We start from the raw sequence: 17,404 nt of genomic DNA, 5'->3' as shown, positions 1-17,404 counted from the left end.
AATAGCTTGAAGCTTCTGCAATTGTTCTTCTTGTTTGTACGCCTGCCTCCTTTTGCCCCAAAATCTGAGATTCTGGATGATTCTTCTGAACGTACCTGGATGGAGTCTTCTCTTCTATCCTTATCTGTTCCTCTGGTGCCTCTTGAGGTTCTTCTTCGTCATTTGTCTGATTTGGAGAGTAGTCTTCATCCTCTTCGATATTTTCATAATTTACTTTCCTAGAGATGTATCCTTTTTCATCAACCACTACATCAATGTTGTCAACAATTCTTCCAAGTCTTTTATTGTAACACTTATATGCTTTGCTATGGGGAGAATAACCAAGGAGAATGCCTTCATCTGCTCTAGGTTCAAGTTTGCCAAGTTGTTCATCATTATTCTTAATATATCATTTGCTTCCAAAAGTTTTGAAATGCTTTACCGAAGGAGTCTCACCATATTAGAGCTCATGAGGAGTTTGAGTGTTGTTCACTCGGACATTTGTTTTGTTGAGAATAACAACCGCAGCAAATGCAGCTTCACCCGAGAAGGTTGCGGGAGTTCCAAACTCATCAAGCATAGCATGAGCCATTTGTTGAACCGTTCTGTTCATCCTTTCCACCACTCCATTTTGTCGAGGAGTCCTAGCTGTAGAGAATTCCCTTCTTATTCCATGTTCTTCACAGAAATCAAAAAATTCATTTGAGGTAAACTCCCCACCTCTGTCAGACCTGAGGCACTTAATTTTGTGATTTGATTCGTTTTCAGCCAAGGCTTTGAAAGATTTGAATTTTTTGAATGCTTCGTCCTTGTGTTTCATAAGTCCCAACCAAACCATCATGGAGAAGTCATCAATGAATAATATAAAGTATTCTTCTCCTCGAGGTGACCTTGTCCTAAATGGACCACATACATTTGTATGGACTAGTTCAAGAGGCCTGCTGGCTGATCCTTCCTTCTCAGGGAAGTTAGTTCTGGTTTGCTTACCAAACTGACATGATTTGCATATGGTGTTGTCTGGAATTTTGATATCTGGAAGACCACGAACTGCCTAGTATTTGCATGCTTTCCTTATTTGTGAAAAGCTTAAATGCCCAAACCTCTGGTGCCATAACCAGTGTTCATCATCCTTGCTCAAATAGCATTGTTGTTGTCCTTCTTCAAATATGTATAGATTATTTGGAGTTCTTCTGCCTTTGATCACTGTTTTCCCTGTATCCAGATCACGAACACTACATCCATTTGATCGAAATATTACCTCGGTTCCTTGATCACACATCTGACTAACCCTCAGTAGATTATGCTTCAAGCCATCAACATACAAAACATTTCCAGCTTTGACCTTTTCTTTCAACTGAGTAGTGCCTTTTCCTTTTATGGTTGCAGGGGTATCATTTCCAAAAGAAACTTTCTTTCCCTTTTCTAAAGCAGTATATGATTCAAGTTTTTCTTTATCACCTATCATATGCTTCGAACATCCGTTGTCGATGTACCACAAATTTTCCTGTCCTTCTGCATAAAAAGCTATCCCACATCTTTCTGGTTGTGGTTCCTTTATTCTCCATGTTCTGGTGCTAGAGGCTTGTTCCTTTGTCTGCCGAAACCTGCTCCTGCATTCAGAATCTTCATGACCGAAGTTATTACAAATAGAACATGCAATTTCACTTTCAAGGGCGGAAAAGTTGTTATAGGTCTTTTTCGTGATTCCAGTCATGCTTCTTTGTTTTTGAGCTTCTTTAGTCATGATTGTCATATAGGCAACACATTGAGCTGCCTTGTGACCAAAGTTATGGCAAGAGAAACATTGTCCATTGAAGTAACACCTGCGATTATCAAATCTATCAACCAACCGATTGTAGTTTCTACTGACATCCATTCTTGAGGAAAATTGGGAAGGTTTTACCTGTGACTGGTTGTAGCTTCTGTTTGCCATTAAGGTAGATTGCCCCTGATTTTCTTGATAGACTTTGTTCATTCTTGAGGTAAACTGTCCCTGATTTACCTGATGATTTCTATTAGGCCTTTGCTCGCTCCACCTTGCTACATCAAGATAACTTTTGGAGGTGGATGCTTGAGAAGTTTCTCCATTATATCCCAGACCTGTCTTGATTAGTGGAGAACGCTGCACATTGATAATCTCATCCAGAGTTTCAGATCCTTTAACAAATTTAAGATTAATAGCTTTTGTCTTCTCAATCTCTTTTCTAAGACCAACAATTTCACATTCCAACTTTTCATGATGTTTTTCCCTTTCAGCTAGTTGACATTGCAGAGAATCAATAATCACATTTTTTTCTTCTAAACAAATTTTGAGATTAGAAATCTCTTCATAAAGACCTTCTTCATCTATAGCATCCATGTAATCATTATATTCAAAAGCCATTAAAAGTTTATAATCATTACCTCGTTCATCTTCGTCACTATTTGAAAGTCCATCACTATCTTCATGAGTGTAATAGCTTTTCTTATTTGCATTCTGTTTCTTGTTCCATCTAACAAGTTCCTTCCCCTTGTCAATCTTATCCTTATGAGGACATTTGGCAGCATAGTGTCTGACTCTTCCACAAGCAAAGCATTTGAAAGGTTACTTACCTCGGAATCGTCCAGCACCGCGTTGAAGATTTCTGACAAAATTTGATTCTTCTTCTTCTTCTGACACGTGTCCTGACTCATAGTACTCTCCTTTGCTTGAAGCCTTGAAGGCAGCTTCTCTCCTGTCTGATGGAGCTCCTTTCCTCATTTCATAAGCAGTTAGAATTCCGTGCAACTGTGACATTTTGAGGTTTTGTAGATTCTCTTTTTCTTCTATTGCAGAAACTTTAGATTCAAACCTAGGGGACAAAGATCTTAGAACTTTTCAACCACAACAGCCTCTTTTATTTCTTCACCCAAGTTTTTCATACAATTAACAATCTCATCTACACGAAGAAAATAGTTAGCCACACTTTCATCATTGTACATTCTGGGATTTTCATACTGAATTCTGAGGGTTTGAAGTTTTTCTCGTTTTACCTGATCATCTCCTTCATAGCTTAGAACAATCTTGTCCCATATTTCTTTTGCGGATTTATACTGCATAACCTTGACAAATTCTGATTAAGATAGACATCCTAATAGAGTATTGACAGCCTTTGCATTTGTTTCATATTTCTTCTTCTCAGCCGGATCTGTAGGAGTTGCTGAAGGAAAAGTATACCCTGTATCTATGATATCCCAGACTTCTATACCAAGAGATTGAAGATAGGAAGTAACTCTTACCTTCCAATATACAAAGTTTGTCCCATCAAAAACCGGTGGCCTGATTGATGCTTCCCTCTCGTAGTTGCTCATGATGAAAGATCTTCCTTCAAGCGATCAAGCTTCTTCTGAAGGACCTGCTCTGATACCAATTGTTGGAAATAATACTGAGAAGGGGGGGTGAATCAGTATTATCAAATTCTTTTCAATATACCTTCCAGATTTATATTTTAATTTATTCTTCAGATATTGATCATCAACTTGTATATCAGTACCATATAGTAATGAACAAGAACAAGGAAAAATAGATAGTCACACCAAAGAACACCAGATATAAGGTGGAAACCCAATGTGGGTGAAAACCACCTGCTGCAATATGTCTCTATCTTCTTTCAATTAGAAACTCCTTTTTACAATGATTTTGTACTGGTGTAGTCCTTTACCAGTACACAGGCTACAACCTGCAGAGAGCTACAACTCTCTCTCGTTTTCCAGTCTCTCCTAAAAGGGAGCTACAACCCCCTTTGCTCTTCTACTTCTTTAAGGACCACATTTCATTAATTTTCAGATTGGATCCAAGAACATCAAATAATCATCAAGTACATGTGAATCAACCAATCTCCTTATACAATCAAACCAATGAACCACCCAACTTCTCAGAATGCTGTAAACAGAAAACCAATACCAGTAATCTAAACCCAGAACTCTGCAGCGATAGATAAAAGACAGCCAACAAATATTTCAAGAAAAGTCCACAACTTCACCAATATAAACCTGCGGATATCCGCAGCTCTTCTGTGGCTGAACAACGCAGATCCGCACCTAGTCCTTCTGCTGCTCTGCGTACCTCCGCACCTAACCTTCCGCTGAACTGCGTACCTCAGCTCAGATCCGCACCTGCACTGTCTGTCTGACAGCGTACCCCCGCACTGGTCCTTCTGTTTCTCTGCGTACCTCCGCACTGTGCCTTTCTGCTGCTCTGCATACCTCACACTAGCGCCTTCTGCTTCCCTGCGTACCCCCGCAACTGCTCCTTCTGCTGCGCTGCGTACCTCCGCACCTGCGTCATGGATCGCCTGCGGACCTCTGAATAGAGCCAAATTAACAGTCCTCCAATGTACCACCGACTGTCAGATCCACAGATCTGATCACGCGCGCAAGAGATCACGACCTATCAACAGATCCACCTTACACTTTACAGATTTCACCTTGATTTAGATCTAGCTTTTAAACCGATTACTCAAAATTTCAGATCTTAAGATATTCAAATTTCACAAGTGTCTAGCCAAGTGATCTCCTTTCCTTTTTATAGTCAAGCCCTTATTCACACCATGGGACAAAACCATCGAAAACCAATACAAGGGATCCAAACCAGGGTTCAATAATTTAGATCCTATACCACGGGCCAAAACCATAAGATCATGAACGACGGGCTAAATACCAAGAGCCAAACATAAGAAACCCCATGTGAGCGCGCTTCTGTGCATTGGAGAGAGTGAACTGGGGTCCGCACCTTCTGAACAAAGAACCTGCGGGTATGTCCGCACTTCTTGGTCAGCGAACTTGTGGGTCCGCACCTTTTGAACATTGCACCTGTGAACCTCTTATTTTCCATCATTTTGAGAGCCTGAACAGAGATTAGCCACTTGAGTGAGTTGCCATCAAGTATGACACTTGTGCCATAGCGCCAAACCTGAATCATAATGCCAACAAATTTCAGGTGCACAGGTAAGGTTACATCCAAGCCATAAACTAATTCAAAGGGACTTTTACCAGTAGCTTTCTTTTTAGTGATCCTATCTGCCCATAAAGCATAGTTGATTTTTCTATCCCAAGATCACTTATTATCTCCTACTATCTTCTTGATAATGGTTATGAGAATTTTATTACTTGATTCAGCAAGATCATTACCCTGAGGATAGTAATTTTATGAATGAAATAAGACAATGCCATACCTGAAACAAAAAGATGAAAATTCTGAAGAACTAAAAGCCTTAGCATTATTAGTAGTGATCTTAGCAGGGACACCAAATCTAATAATGATATTATTTTCAATGAAATCCATAATGACCTTTTCAGTGGCATTCTTAGCAGGGATGGCTTCAACCCATTTAGTGAAATAATCGGTAGCAGTCAAAATCCATGAGTAGCCATTACTAGAATTTTACGAAACATCCCGATGAAGTCTAGACCCCAATGTTGAAAAGGTGCCTCCACAACGACAGGTTGTAAGGACAGGGCAGCAAGCTTCTGTTTTCCAGTGAACAGTTGGCAGGTTTGACAATTTCTAACAAACTTATGCACATTAGAAAAAATTGAAGGCCAATAATAACCAACGCTCATTCTAGCAGCATAATGACCACGACAAAATCTTGGATGAAACTCAGAAAATAACTTCTTGGACTCAATTTCATCAACACACCTAAGTACAATGCCCTCAGGATTTCTCCATCCAAGGCCATCTTTGATGAGGCAATACTTAGTGGCTTTTAATCTAAGATCCCTTCTCTTATGAGCGATTAAATGGTTAGGACATGTAAGAGTTATCAAGTAATAAATAATGTCCTTGTACCACTCATGCTCTCTCAATCTCTGTAGCTCAGGTGAAGATAGATCGTTAAGCAAATCAAACCAAGAGCTTTTTCATTACCTTTGGTCATAATTTGAGCCAAGCCGTGGCCTTTGACTAACTTGTTGGGTCTAATCTCTAAGTCATATTCTTGTATTTTAGTAACCCACCTAGCATGAGTCCCTAAGTAATCAGTTTGAGTTAATATATCCTTAACAGCAGAATGAGGGACAAAAGCAATGATTTTGGAATAACCCACATAAGTTTTGAAATGCTTAAGAGATTTGACTAAGGCATAGGCTTGCTTTTCCATCGTATTGTACTTTAATTCAACATTTTGAAGCGCTCTACTCATGAAAGCAATAGGTTGCTCATGACCATCCTTGTTTTTCTATAATAATACACCATCAATGGTATCTTCAGAAGCGAAAGAGAAAATCATGAAATCCTTAGAGTAATCGGGACTAACTAAAACAGGGGCTCTTGCAATAGCGCCTTTGATTTTCTGAAAAGCCCTTTTGCCATCTTCTTTCCAAACAAATTTTACATCTTTCTTCAGAATACTTTGGATAGGCTTAGCTACTTCCATGTAATTTGGAATAAATCTTCTAAGAAAATTTGATTTTCCAAGGAAATACTGAAGGGATTTAAGAGTATGGGGAAGAGGAATCTTTTGGATTGCCTCAACACTTTTAGGATCAATCTTGATTTCATCTTTAGAAATGATGTGACCAAGTAATTTCCCTTCAGTTACTCCAAAAACAGACTTAGCCGGATTTAAAGAAATCCCATACTCTCTACATCTATCAAAAACTTGCCGAAGATGACTTGTATGACTAATACCATCCTTAGAAAAAACAGTAAGATCATCCTGATAGATTTCAATAAATTTCCCAATTAAACCTTTGAAGGCATAATCCATAGCCCTTTGAAACGTAGCCCCAGCATTGGTTAATCCAAATGGCATTCTAATATATTCGAAAGTACCCCATGGTGTGGTGAATGTAGTTTTGTGACGATCCTCTTTTTTAACCCATACTTGATTATACCTAGAAAAACCATCTAGCAATGACATCATTCTAGAATAAGTTACTCTTTGCAACATAGTCTCCATGTTTGGAAAAGGGTAGTTATCTTTCTTACATGCTAGATTAAGATTTCGAAAATCAACACAAAGTCTTATTGTACCATTCTTTTTCCTAACAATCACTAGGTTGGAACACCATGTTGAATGCCTCATTTGAGCAATAATTCCTACTGCAAGCATCTTTGAAAGCTCCTTTTGAACCAGAGAGGCTAACTTAGGATTTATCTGCTTAAGCTTTTGACGAAAAGGTTTAGCATTTTCATCTTTCAAGGGGATAGTGTGTTCCATGATATCTTCCATATAACCTTTCAATTCATCATAAGAAAATGCTAAAACATCCCGATATTCATGAAGTAAATTGGTTAACTTTTTTCTTTCTTCAACATTAGTACCCTTACCAATTTTAACAATCTTTGGATCCCTAGAAGTACCAATGTTTACCTCGATGTATTCACCTAGATCCATTTTATTTTCCTCTCTCAACTTTGTGGCATCATGCCGATCAAAGTGTTGCCCTAAAGAAACCACATTCCTAGGAGTAGGATTTATGATATCCTCATGATCATCAAATCCATCCTCAAAATCTATCAGAAAATTTTCAAACTCATCTAAATTATCAAGAAAACGAACCACCTGTTTCTTGTCATCAAAAACTTGCCAATGCTCTGAGTTGTTTGGAACAGAAGGCCTAAATATAACTTCCATTTTTATCTTATCCTTAATCAACCCATCAGATAACTGCAAAGTAGAAGCAGCTACAAGCAAGCTCATCCACCAAACTATTATGCTCTCTTGGGATTGCCTCAAGGTCAAGGGCATCAAAGTATTCCATAGTATCTCATACAACATTTTGATAGTTCTTTAACCTTTGATTTTTGCATGTAAATTTATTTTGAATTTGCATGATAATTAAGTTAGAATCCCCCTTGATGCTAAGCAACTTAATTCTTAAAGCCTTTGCCAACTCAAGACCCAACAACAAAGCTTCATACTCGACGGCGTTGTTGGTTGCTTCGAATTCCAATCGATAGGCAAACTTGAAAATATGACCAAGGGGAGATTTTAATACTATTCTTGCACCTTTACCATGCCTAGATGATGCACCATCAAAATACATGTACCAAACTTTATCCTTGAGATCCCTAATCTTTTTATCAACCTTATCATCGGGAAGAACTATGAAATTAGACATGATAGCATAATTCCCAATGTCAGATTGTTCTTTAATTATCTCATTATGAAGTCTCTTAGGGTCTTCAACATGGAATTTTCTATCGGGCTCTCTATTAAGTCTTACGAATCCATCACCTCTAGGAGAAGGAACCATAGCATATGACCAATTCATTTGAATACTCCCTCCTAGATCAGAGGCCCATTTTCTAGATAAGAGCATACCCCAAGCATCGGGCACATCAACAACAACTATGTTCATAACAATCATAATGTCAGGGTACACTGATAAATGAACTTGTAAATCCTTGATTAGACCGTGAACCTCAATCCTCTTAGAATCCATGGCACATATATTGTAGTAATGCCTAGAAACTCTTAAATTAAGTTGTTCCATGACCACCTTGGTCATGACACAAGCTGATGCACTAGAATCCAACATGCAATTATTCAATTTATACCCATTGACCTTCAAAGTAATAAAGAAAGGCTGATGATCCTTGTTATCTGAATATAAACTTTGCAAATATATAGGAGCATCCTGATAATCAACCTCTAGGGCTTTCGGTTGAAAAACATTTACTTGGAGACCTTCAATAGCTTTTAGTAACTTAGCCCTTTGGGAAGGCATTTTCACAATCTCAGAGACAGGAACCCAGATTTTTGCATTATTAAACCAACTTCCCAAATCGACATCTAATCCAGAGATCGAACCAGGGTTAAAAATTCGAGGGGGAATCTGATTCTCGCTTTGATCTTTATTCCTTCTTTGATAAGTCAAACCCTTATATTTAGCAATTTCCATGATTTGCTCTGGAGAAGGTTTTTCACCATATAATTTAACCATGATATCATCTTTATTCTCGAAATTAGTTATACTAAAAGCTAACGTGGAGGGCATAACATCTCGACTATTTTCCTTAACTTCCATCCAGTCTTCCATAGACAAAGAAAACTCTTTACCCACACAATTTATTTGATTAACTGTCCCAAACATTCCATTATCCACAATTCTTCTAACTATGGGGAAAGTTGCCAACTCATGAAGAGCATCACAAGCCCAATAGTAAGGTGGAGTGTCATCGACCAAATTAGTATGTTCAAGCGGATTAGGAGGTCTCTGCTCACTAGATTGACCCTTCTTTTGCTAATTATTATTATTATTTCAAGGTTGGAAATTTTGTGTTTGATTTCTTTCCATTTGGACCAACCTATTCTGCAAAGTAGCCATTTCCTTAGCATGGTTAGAGGTTAATTTCGCTTGGTTAATCTCCATGCTTTCAATATTTTGTAGCAATTTCTGAACAAGGTCGTTATCAGGCTCTTGAACCTCTTTTCCTTTAGGTTCTTTCAATTTCGTTGAATGCCTATCAAGACCTGGGATTTCAGACTTCCCAGATGCTGCCTTATCCTTTTCAAGCTCTACTGCTAAAGCTTGACAATTCCTATAATCAGGAAGTTTAGCACGTCTTAGCTCGTAAGAGGGCTTAGGGCTAAAGGCATCAATATAAAAGTTTCGAAGAGATTTGTTGGTAGGTTTATAATCTTGAGGTAATTCCTTAATAATATTCCGGTCTCATTCTCTCTCTTTTTAATGATACTGATAGCTTTTATGAGATGCCTTCCTTCTCTCTTATCTCCATACTTTTCCTTAAAGGCATTAACAATTGATTGCAAAGAGTCAAATGAATGTTGAGGCTTTTCCGTAAACCAATCTAAAGCATCCCCCTCCAAAGTAAGAACAAAAAGGGTCATTTTTACGTCTTCATAATTAAAATTAGCAGCCCTTGCATATTTACGCAGCCATGAACTAAAAGATTTCAGATGCGAGTTAGCACTAATTGCATTATTTCCCTGAAAGATAGGCAATTTATCCATCCCATGCTTTGGAATATCATTGGGATAACCTTGAATGTTAGAAAAATCACAAGGGGAAAATATGTCCATGATGTCGTGCTTGAGCGGGCCAGTAAAAAGAAAGCGGATATCAGAGAGGGCTTCTTGTCCGAGATTAACAAGAAGTGTACGAGAAGAGAGTTTGTGTAATCGTACTCTGAGAGCCCTTTCAGGATCAGGAGTAGGATTAACCAAACTACTTGGATGTCTTCTAGTATACACCCTTGCGGAAGGTAGATGAAGTGGAGTCGCCACCCGGACAAAAAGTCTAACACGGAATAACCAGAAAGCAAGGAGCCAAGGACAAGGAACTTATTCTGGTGAGAGGCAAAAGGGATGAGAGGAAAGAAATGAGATGAATGTCAAAGAAACCAAGGACAGAAAAACTCTATCCTCGGCAACGACGCCAAAAAATGTTGTCGCACAGAGTGTCTAGGCACCGGAACAACGCTCAGATCAGGGGCTGTCACCTTGATCCCCGATCTCTCAGTTTAAGCCACCTCCCTATAGCAGGCTAAGGGGGGTAGACCCTATAGGATAAGGAGAACCAGCTGGGAATCAACGGGTTTGGTAGACACAGTGAGGCAATCAAATACTTGATTAAGGCTTAGCAAAATTTATAATTTGATTAAAAATGATTAATACCAGTGCCTTACGGAGTTAATTATCTTGCTAGATGAAATGAAAACCAAGTAATTGGTTTTCTACTACTGCTTAGGAAATAGAAATATAAAAAAAAATCTTTAACAATTGCTTGAAATTTTTTCCCAAAATGGCTAGCATATAATGAACATTAAAAATTCCAAGTAATGACGATAGATAGATGAAAGATATTCAACATATGCACAATGCTTCAGCAATTAAAATTCGAGAGATGCAAATATCTTGATCAACCATGAAATTCTTTAAAGCTAACCAGTTCAGGTCCTAGAACTATTTGACACTTTTAAATAGTTAATCCTCAAATAAAGAAATTTAAGCACATTTAACTATAGAAAAATGACAAATATTAATACCACAAAGGTCCCTTTAAAATCTTTAGCCTTAGCAAAAAATAAAACACCAAGGAGAAAATTTAAACTTGACACTTAACTTTTCCTTGGTTAAGCAAGACTAAAAAAATCTAAATCGATTTTTTTATTTTTTTAGGAATTTTTTAGATTTTTAATTTTATAATTTTTATCAAAGTTAAAAAAAATAAATGAAACCAAAAATTGAACTTTTATTTTTTTATTTTTTATTTTTTATAGATTGTAAATGATTTATTTATCAAAACTAAATTCATAAACCTAAGAGAATTATGTATAAAACCTAACTAAAAATTTAAAATCTATCTAAAACCTTAGACTAAATGAAATTGAAAATAAAAACGGAGGACTAACGTGAATTTTTTTTTTTTAAGTTTTTGATGAATCTTAACTTAAATCTAATTTTAAAAAAATATGCACCCTACCCAAAGCTAAAACAACGCATAAAAAAAAAACTACATACCTATAATAACCCTACTCATACGTATGCCAAAGTCAAATTTTATTATTGTTCGGTGTGTGCAGGTCGATAGGAGGGCGAGGCAAGTTGCATGAGGGTTTGTTTTGCAGGTTTTGAAGCAGTGTGGAGCTGGAATGGAGCCATGGCAAGTTATGGCAGCCGTTGTGGGTTATGGCAGCTGCGTGGATACGGAAAAGAGGTTGTGCATGCAGAGTAAGGAGCGAGTGAGGATTCCAGCCCTAAAAAATTTCAAAATTTTTCAGAGAAATTGAAACGCCTGTGAAACTGCTTTCAAATTTAAAATATTTTAAAATCTTTGGATCGTAGAAACAATACCCTTGCAAAAGCTAGTTCTAAGGGCAGATCTTACCCTCCAGGGCCTAGATCTAGGTTCACGCAAAATCTCCCCTTCAGATCTGCAACCTGCAAATGGCAAAAAAAGAAAACTCCCAGAAACAAAATATACAATGATGAAACCTTAAAAACCCTAGCTAAATAATTATAGGAATTACAAGCTGAAAGCTCTAAATAGCCAGATTTGTCATTATGGCACACACATTTTTAAAATTTATGATTTAAAATGAGGTGCTTCAGAAAACCCTTCATGCATCCACAACGAAAGTTCTAATGATAAGCCTGGGATCAAAACCAGCTGGGCTCTTCAGAAAAGCTATTCGGGAGTTGGCTAGTCCAACTGAAAACTTCCCCAAACGCTCGATGATCTCAAAATCAAGATTTTCTTGCACAACTTAATTCAACCATTAAGATAAAGAGAAAAAAATACCATAAAATTCAGATCTAATGGAGATACCTGCCATTATATATAGAATTTAAACTACTATTCAAACCCTAGTGACCAAACAAGATACCTGTGTTTAAAATCACTCTTCATAAGGCTATCATCAATGGTTAAAATTTAAACCTATGTATGAAAATAAAACATCTTACGACATTTCCACGAAGAGTAACACCAGCAGAAATTAACCCCAAAGTCTTTCTTTATTGCACATGAAAAATGATTACAAGAGAGCTTTCACTTAGCACACGAATCCAAGATCGAATGATCTCAATTGACAATTGACCCCCTATTTAAAGATAAATTTCCCAATAGCTAGTTCGAGTGATGCTTGTCAAAGTGATCTCGACCGTCAATGAGGATCAAAATTTCTTTTAATCTCATCCATCGAAATTTTAAATATTGAGGAAATTTCACATTTTTAAATTAAATGCATTTTAATATATTAAAAAAGTAAAATTTTGCATTTATTTCCTCAAAACTTTGACTTTGACTTAACCCCAAGGACCTAATATGAAATTTAAAAAAAATAATCAACTAACTTTAGTCCCTGGACAAGTTAAGATTTTTTTTTTTTTTTTAGGACCCTCGAATTTAGCCTTTGGAAAATTTAAAATTACCTAGGACTTAGGACTTACGAGAGGATAAATTATTTTTCTAACCCTCAAGACATTTTACATCATGATTTTTACATTTTTACATCTCAAGGGGGAAAACCCATTTGACATAGACCCTCATAGACTACCCAGTTCTGCAACACAAACATAATCTAGCAGATCAAGCACTTTGTAATAAAATAACCTAACCAAATAGTTAGGATTATTCCCAAATCACTTTTACATAGACTCGATTTAACACACTAGGATCCCCCTAAGATCCTAATGACAAAATCCATTCCGGCTTTGGGGTAAGGCTGAAGGAAAACTCTGGCGATCATAGATCGGTGAGACAAAAAACCTTTCGGAATGTAGATCATTGCTAGAAAATCAGGCTTACCTAGGCAATTACATACATGACACAGATCTGCTTAAATTATTTACAATTTACACATGCAGATTGGGTTTACAATATAACATGATCAGGCTGATGATGATTAGTCGAACGACACGGACATGTTGATCAAGCGCTATCCCTTTTGCGAAAAAAGGGGGTGTACTGCTATGGGTTGTTGACACGTAGTGGTCAATAGAAGGATTAAAGAAGTCCCACAAGGTAAAATGCTTTTGTTTTTAATTTGTATGAAAGATGAGGATTGATGATCATAGGATAGTGTTTGAAGAAATTGTGGGAATGTTATAAGAGTTGAAAGAATATTGAAGCATGATAGTGATGAAGACAAATCAATGGAGGATTATGAAGATCAAAAGTGCAGGTCTAAAAGGAAAGACAAAGATAATGCGGCAACGGTCTAAGATTAAGGACTTGGCAGACAAAAGAAAATGAAAGGATGACCGCCCTTGGGAAGATCAGAGAAGCTGCAAACTACCAGGATTAAGGTAATTGTTTTTGAAGATTTGGTTGAAGGAACGACTTTGAAGGAAGAACATTGAAGTTCTTTTAAGGTTCCAGAATAGGAAGTTTTGTTTGTAAACTAGAAATTGAAAAGCTGCAACAGTAAAGGCAGACCCAATAGAGGATTTAATAAATTGAAGATGATTGCAGAAATATGAAGTGATCTTAAAGCTAATTGATTGAAGAGTGTGAACATAAGTGCTATTAGAAGTGTTTGAAGGAGAATTAGCTTAGAAAAATGAACCAAGAGGGGATAGAATATCTTGGTACAAATCTTAATAAATTGATAATTTGATGATAATTTTTGTCATAAGGAGTTGTGTTTGTAGGAAGTGATAACTATACAACAAGTAGTAGTAGTATTAAAGAAGATGCAACCATCATAGCAGCAAAACCATAACAAGAAAGGGGAAGTAACCAAATAATTCAAGCAAGGATTATGACAGAACCCAATAGAAGAAAGTGAGATTGTTGAGATGAGGAAAGTAGAGTTCTCAAGAGGAGTGAGTCAATGAAGATGCATAAGCCAAACAACTTTGGAAGTTGAGGAGAAAATGTGCTCCAGAAGAAGAAGAAGCAGTTCTACTGCAGGGAACCAAAAAAGAGGGTCAACATCCAATAAGAAGAGGTTGGGTAGAAGTTGCTAAAGACAGTTCCACAGTGAGTGTGGGTAGAACTGTCTAGAAGAAGAAAGAAAGCACTAAGATGAGAACTTGGTATCGGTAGAAATCAACAAACTTGTTACACAAGAAGATATGTTTCTTGCAATTCACAGGTGGACAAGGTGTTGAGAAATCAATGCTAGTAGGATTAGGATTAGATTTCTCTTTCTTGATAATTACTTGTGAATTATGTTGGCTTCTTTTACTTATTTTTTATATTGTCTTTCATCAAGAAATTACCAAATTATGTGTGCATGAAGATCACAAAAACACAAGACACAAGATGTAGGCACTCTTCTAGGGCAAGACCCCTATCTAGGGGAAAGCCTAGTCAAAATCTCTTCCTTCAATAGTTTTCCTTGAGACTCTTCAACCTAGACAAATAACTCCTCCACACCAAGCCAACCTCTCCTTCTTCGATCCAACCTTCGACCTAGTAGCAGTACTTTGACCCTAACAACTTCAGTTTGGCAACTTCCAACATCAGCAACAGCTTCGACTTGGCAACTTATGGCATTAGGAGCAGCCTTGACTTGGCAACTTCCAGCATTGGCAGCAAATTCGACTTTGACAAGGAGACTTTGATCTCCTAAACTAGCCGAAATGAGAGATAGAAAGAGACACCAAAACTTCAATTTTCGTCTTCCCTTCCTCCTTGACCAAACTCACACTCCTTTTAGACTCTTCCTTCAACTTCGTACTTTTTCCTAGCTTCCGTCCTCCAACTTCTAGATATCGAACTATATGAGAGAGAGATGAGATGCCCAAATGAATTCGAACTGCCTTGTATATACAATCTTCCAATAAGGTCGAATTTCCTTCCTTGAGGCTGACTTGATCTTCTTGAGGCCGACTTGGTGTGGAGGTTACACAATTCATTTTTGACTCAAAAGTATTTCTTTTTACATTGTTTGAAAGCCCAAGAAGGGTCTCATAAAATATACAATGACACTAATGACTCTTAATTAATCCTAGGAGTCCACATTGGGGACTTTAACTAATAAAATGATGACCCAAGCATGAAACTCATGCTTTAATAAGTCATTGTAACAATAATAAGAATTTCTTTTAACAAATACATTTTATGAAGACCGAACCTAGTTACATTTTTCACCACTCCCTCTTTGCTAGGGAGGTATTCATACAGAAGATCTCAAACTATATGAACTATGAAGAGTTTAGGCACCGCAATGCCATGGACTAGATTCCTGACCAGGGAAATCTATCCAAGGTATCTCAACAAGTTAGGCACTGCAATGCCACAGACTAGATTCCTGACTAGGGAAATCTATCTAAGGTCTCTCAACAGTTTAGGCACCGCAATGCCACATACTAGATTCTTGACCATGGGAATCTATCCAAGTGGGACTAAGATGGAATAAAGCTTTCAACCTCTTTAGGTACCATTAGGCTTACTTACCAAACATCAACCCAAGGCTCTAGGTGCGTATCCGAGGTCAAAGAAACATGACCAAGGCCACTCTCCCTACTTCGGGAACTAGACATCAACACAAAGTTCCGGCCATATTTCCTTCTAGGAAATGTCTTACTCACAAGCCTTAATTCTAGTTTATCACAATCAGTAACAAATCCTCCCCGATGAAATAGATCAGCAACAAATCTCACCCAATCAATCAAATCGACAACTCTAAGCATGTAAAAATATGATATCAACTTCCAAGAGATTTACCTGTACAAACACAACCCCAATCAGTAACAAACTTTCAAATGTACATAAATACAAACCTCCGAGGTCCTGATGTTGCTTCTCAACTTTCCACAGTAGAACTTAGAGCTTTCCCAATGAATCTTGACAGAAGATTGCCCAATCATACAACGTCCTTTCTTACTTCTCATTCAACAACATATTCCACAAATTGATCCAGCTTTTCAATAGCCCTTCAAAATACATTCTCCAATTTCTTCTATCAAGGTGTCCATTATGACTATGATATGAACTCCCTCTCAATCTAGGGAGATTTCTTTCATCCGTGCTCCCTCTCAATCTAGGGAGATTTCTCTCATTCAAGCTCCCTCTTAACCTAGGGAGACTTCTTACATTCAAGCTCCCTCTTAATCTAGGGAGATTTCATCTTGTCTCCCTCTTAATTTAGGGAGTTCTACTTCTTTTTTATGACATCAGAGAATCTTTCATGGATTCCATCCTTCTTATCAGAGTTATTACCATCATTATTCACATCATGCTTATCACATCGACTTTTCTTTACGAACATCTTTACCATCTTGAAGATCATGTACGTGCACAACTTTAGATAGCATGTGCAACCAAATCTATAGAAGCATGAAATTAATTATATCAAAATCACGGAAGCATATCAACTTTATATATTGGATGCCTAAACTTAATTTCAAACAAGAGACACATACTCTTCAACTTCTTACTAGGGTTTTGTCATAAACCCTAGACTACTTCATCAAGACCTTAAGCATTTCAATACAACTTTCACTACGTCTAAGGTTTCAATGTTTCTTCAGAGGTATGACATACCTTACTATATCATATTACAAACCCTAGAAACATTTCAACAATATAGATCTACGATGTATCTAACAAATTTCAAAATTCATATGTTATACTTCCTACTAGGATTTCATACAAACCCTAGATTTCATTCAAGAGTTTTAAACAAACGAAACCAATCATAGCTTAATCAACAACATGACTAGCTTCCACTAGGGTTTGATGCAAGCCCTAGATTTTCTCAAACAATCAAACATCAATCATAACTAAAACTTTAGACTTCAACAATCTTACAAAAATCTCAAATTATCACATAGTCATCATATATCAGAGATTTGGACTTCTGCTAAGGTTTGATTACAAAACCCTAGAATTCACAAATACTATCATCGTAGAGAATCAAACTTCAACTAGGGCTTCATTCCAAACCCTAGGACTCATGACCATCAATAATTAGGTCAACTCATACATCTAGGATTTCATCATCATGCACAAGCATATCATAACATGTGTTAGTCAAACCCAA

This window comes from Pinus tabuliformis, chromosome 6, assembly GCF_031772625.1.
Source record: "Pinus tabuliformis cultivar Carrire ecotype Pingquan chromosome 6, CPIR1, whole genome shotgun sequence".
NCBI classification, from domain to species: Eukaryota; Viridiplantae; Streptophyta; class Pinopsida; order Pinales; family Pinaceae; genus Pinus; species Pinus tabuliformis.
This window is presented reverse-complemented; position numbering follows the sequence as displayed.